Raw genomic sequence first — 5,088 nt, 5'->3', positions numbered from 1 at the left:
TTTGAAATACTCTTGAATAAGTAATTGCACATGTTGAGTGGTTTTTGAGATGTGAAGTGCATCAAGAGGCGAATATGATAGGCATACAACCTTGAGAATCTACCTTCATAGGTAAAGAACATCATGATGGTCTTCATTAAAGGGGCATACTTCTCAAGAAAATATCTGAAAGGTATAAGGTGAGTATGTGTATCTCTGTATAGAGTCTTTAAGAAGGGCTTGTAGTTTTCAAGATCTAGACTCATTCCCTTGAACCAGTATTCGCCATTGTCTGGTAAACCAATTTCTAGTGAGATGGAGGCCATTGAGAAGCTAAAATCAATACCAGCAATGACAGCAGTCTCCCCTTTCAAATGTGTAGCTACCCAATCTGTCAGTTGCTCATAAAACCCTGCTTCACTTACTCTTTTACAAAATTCCAAACAGTGAACATCCTCAAAGCATTGTTTGATGAGAGGATAGGACTTGATTTGGTTGCAATCTAATGGTTCATATCTGAGAATCCTCCCTCCTTTGTGTTCTCTCTTTCTTTCTGGTGAAGATTCAACCTCCATGATGACACAAAGTCCTAGTAGCAGGAAGTGAAAATAGATGTGAGGTGAGTATGAAAATGAAGTGATATGTGAGAGATTTTGACAAAATGATGGTAGGGCTTTTATGAAAGATGAGATGACTTTTAAAAATTGATGGAAATGAGTGAGGAAAATAGTGAACAAATGTGGCTGCTTGTAAGTGAGACCAAGAAGGTTTATAATGAGATTTTCCCAAAATAACTCTAGGAATGAGCTAGGGTTTTGTTTTTTTAGTGTTTAAACTTTGTTTGGAGGTGGATGAACTGGTCAAAATGACTCATCATACATGTGTGCAGGTGTAGAATATCAATTTACATGTTTTGGAGATGAAAAGTTATGATGACCATTTCTACCCTAGCATTTCCCATGGAACTTTTGCTACAAACCCTAGCTTGAGAAATTATTGACATGGAATGCAAATGGGAAAGCAAATATAGAGGGAAATGATGTACTTACTTGTTCCTCAGCCTTAGAAAGCAATTTGACCGAGCTTGAAAGAAAAAATTTTGAATTTTGGGAAAATTTGGGTGAGTTTCGGGTACTCTGTCCTGAGCGCAGCGCAGTTCTCCTACGTGCAGCGCCAAAGCGCAACGCAATTCACCTACGCGTAGCGCCTGCCTCCAAAGCATAGCGCCTTCAATTTTTGGCCAATTTCTCGTAGGGAAAGAGGTTTTCTGCTTTTTTGGGTGAGTGAGCTTAGTGATGAGGAGTGAATGAGACATGAATGAAAAATTTTTGAGTCTTTTTGAGTTTATATAGGGATAATTTCTTCACTTTTTCAAAAAGAGAAAAGAAGCTAATCCTCCTTTGTGAACTGATTTCACTTTTTTGAAGGCAGATTTTACCTTTACCATTGTAAATGGGCTTTTTTGCATCTCCTGAGTGTTGGTGCTTCCTTATTTTGAAACTTTTGATGTCATCAAAATATGAAAAGTGTGTGAATAAATCATGATTCAATTCTCCAACTGTTGCTTTGTCATGTTTGACTTATTTCTGGTTTTTTTATGGAAATGGTGGACCTTGGGGACCCTTGTGACCTAATGGATGACCTAAGACCTAATGGAATGATGATGATGACTTGACCCATTTTCATGGTGTATGATAAGCAACCAGCATGAGTGAAATTTCAGACAATGACTCCATCTTGGACTGACCATACAATGACCAAATTTGCTGTGTAAACCTAGTAACAGAAAAATTTGATGATGAAAGCCTGAAAAGATCATGGTAAAAGCATTTTTTGATCCAGGTGATAGGCTAACAAGACTAAAACTAACATTGGCTCCAACTGGGGATGGCAACTCCTTGGAGGTGTCAAGAACACTGTAGATCAAGTAGCCTTATTCATTAGGCAATGGAGTCAACATGCATAAAAATTGATTTTTTACTTGAGGCTGACTGACCTTTTGACATGAAAACAGAACTAAAAAAAAAGAAATGAAAATAGTATTGACTCAAAGAGCCTTAGGGCCTTCACTTTAGGCTTCAAACTCTAATGACAACTATCTAAAATTCTAGAAGTAAAATACACACCAGTATGTCTAATGATGATGACTTTTCTGGATTTTAGCCATAGTAGTGCTTGAGAAGCCTACCATTGGTCGCCCCTCCTGAATAATCTTTTCCATCCATCTCTTCCAACAAGAAAGCATTCTTTCCTCTGAATGCAGAAATTTTGTATGGTCCCTTCCATAAGTTCTCAAACTTACCATGTTTGCCTTTGTCTTCATTTCTAGCATCCCACCGAAGGACTACATCTCCTAAATTGAAATTGTCTTCCTTGGTTTTGCGGTCATAAATCTTTTTTATTTTCTCTTGGAGTTTGGATGTGTTCTGAAAAACTTCTTCTCTTGTCTATTTTAAATGAATCATCTGGTTTATTCTCCTTTTTATGTCATTAGTTTCACTATTCAATTCCTGTAGGATATTCATTACTGGGACAGCAAGAGATGAAGGAAATATTGTGTCAACTCCTTATACCAGCTAGAAAGGAGACACACCTATTGAATTTTTGGTGCTGAACCTGTTCGCCCAAAAAGCATTGATGATTTTTTTATGCCAATTCTTCTTGTTCACCTCCAAGACCTTTTTGATGATGTTGACCAAAGATTTGTTGGAAGATTCAGCCAGGTCGTTCCCCTGTGGATGATAAGCAGTAGAATTTCATAGCACAATATGATATTTGGCATAGAAATCCACCATTATTTTTTATTTAAAAGTAGTAGCATTGTCCAATATTATTTTCTGTGGGCAGCCAAATCTAGACAAGATACTAGACTCCAGAAATTGAATAATGATAGAATCAGTGGCTTGCCTGGTCGGGATAGCTTCAATCCACTTTGTAAAGTAGTCGGTGGATATTAAAATCCATTTGTGAAGATGAAGGATGGATTTTTCCAATGAAATCAAGACCCCACTGCTAGAAAGGAGCTGAAATCAAAATTGGTTGTAGTGGTAATGGCAGAAGTTTCCTCTTTCCTTGAAAATTTTGATATTCATGGTAGCTCATGATTGTTTTCTATGTATCAGAAAAGAAGGTTGGCCAATAGAAACCAGCTCTTAAGATCTTGTTTGCTGTAGTTTTCCAAAAATGATGACCTCCACAATCTCCCCTATGAAAATCCTTCATTATATCTTTAGCTTCATTTTCTATTAAACAATTCAGCAGCACACCTCCAGGATCTTTCCAAAATAAAACACCATCTAGAATACAATATTTTGAAGCTTTGAGTTTCAACGATCTAAATTTACCTTTGGGAAATTCCGGAGGAGGATTCAAGTGCTGGAGAACATAGACAATGTCAGAGTACCAAGGTGAAGACATGAACATATCAGCACTTGTAAGAAAGGGTTTTTTTCTTCTGATTCTTCTGATAGTGCAGCCATCAAATTAATATCCATTGCATGTAGATTTGATTCCGCCATAAGTTTGGCTAACCCTTGTCCTTTGATGACCTTTGTAGGTTTGATCTCCAGGTCATATTCTAGCATTGCTGCAATCCATTTTCCTCTTCTGCCTTCTGGATCTGTTTGTACAATAATTTCTTTTACCATTGCAGTAGGAACATAAGCAATAGTATGTGAATGTAGAATATAATCAGAAATCTTTGAGGGCTTTTACCAATGCCAATGCCTTTTTCTCAATGATATTGTATCTCAATGCTGCATCTCTTATAGTGTGACTGAAGAATGCTATAGGCTGCTCATTTTTCTAATCTTTTTTCTGCATTAGGACTGTTGCTAATGTGTGCTCAGAAGCAAAAGAAAAAATGATGAAATCTGAGGTATAATCTGGGCTAATCAGAATAGGAGTAGTAGATAATGCAAACTTTACTACATGAAATGATTTCTTAGCCTCCAAAGACCATTTTACCTCATTGTCCTTCTTCAACATATTTGTTATTTCTTTCAAGTGCTCAGCTAGATTAAGAATAAATCTCCTCAAAAAATTAATTTTCCCATTGAACGACTAAATCTCTTTCTTGTTCCTAGGGAAATCCAATTGTTGAATAGCCTCCACTCTAGCAAGATCAATGTGGATGCCATCTTTAGAGATGATGTGTCCTAGTAGCTTACCTTCTTCCATGGTGAACAAGCTCTTCTTTGGGTTAAGTGAGATGCCAAATTTTCTGCATTTCCTGAAAAACAATCCTTAAGTGATGCAAGTGACCTTCATCAAATTTTGAAAACACTGTTAGATCATCAAGGTAAATAACCAGAAATATTTCTTTTTCATTTGCAAATGTTATGTCCATAGCCCATTGAAAGGTAGCTCTTGCATTCTTCAGCCCAAAAGGCATCTTGGCATACATGAATGTACCCCATGGTGTTGTGAAGGTTGTCTTGAGATGATTGTCTTTGTGTACCGAAATTTGATTGTACCCAGAGTATCCATCAAGCAGTGACATCCTAGAGGATCCATCTTAGGCAGGGGATAGTTGTCTTTCAGGGACACCTTATTGAGATTTCTAAAATCAATACATAAACAAATTTCCCCGTCTTTTTCCTCACAGGTACTAGATTAGATATCCATTCAGAAAATTGAATGGGAACAGTTATTCCAGACTTATAAAGTCTATTTACCTCTTTTTCAATTGATGGGAGCAACTTGGGATTGATTCTTCTCAATTGTTGGTGAAATGGCTTATGATCCGGCTTTATAGGAATGATGTGCTGAATGATACTCTTATCATAAACTCTCAGATTAGAGTAATCCCAAGAAAATGCATCAGCAAACTCCTTCATTAAAGACATGTACTTACCTTTTGTTTCAGGAGATAGAGACTTTGATAGTTTGACCAATTTAGGATTCTCAGCTGTGCCAATGTTAACATCTTCTACTCCCTTTTCAGTAGGAACCATGGTGGGCTTCTTGGTGATATCATCCCTATAAAATAACTCTTCCAAAGACACCAAGCCTCTTGGAATGTTGTTTTCCTTGAGCTGTAATACTTCGGTGTCAGCTGAATGAATGTGGGAATCATCAAAATTGTATGCATCATCAATGTGAGAATTC

Source organism: Pinus tabuliformis, chromosome Q, assembly GCF_031772625.1.
Source record: "Pinus tabuliformis cultivar Carrire ecotype Pingquan chromosome Q, CPIR1, whole genome shotgun sequence".
NCBI classification, from domain to species: domain Eukaryota; kingdom Viridiplantae; phylum Streptophyta; class Pinopsida; order Pinales; family Pinaceae; genus Pinus; species Pinus tabuliformis.
The sequence above is the reverse complement of the archived record's forward strand: the minus strand, read 5'-3'. Positions refer to the sequence as shown.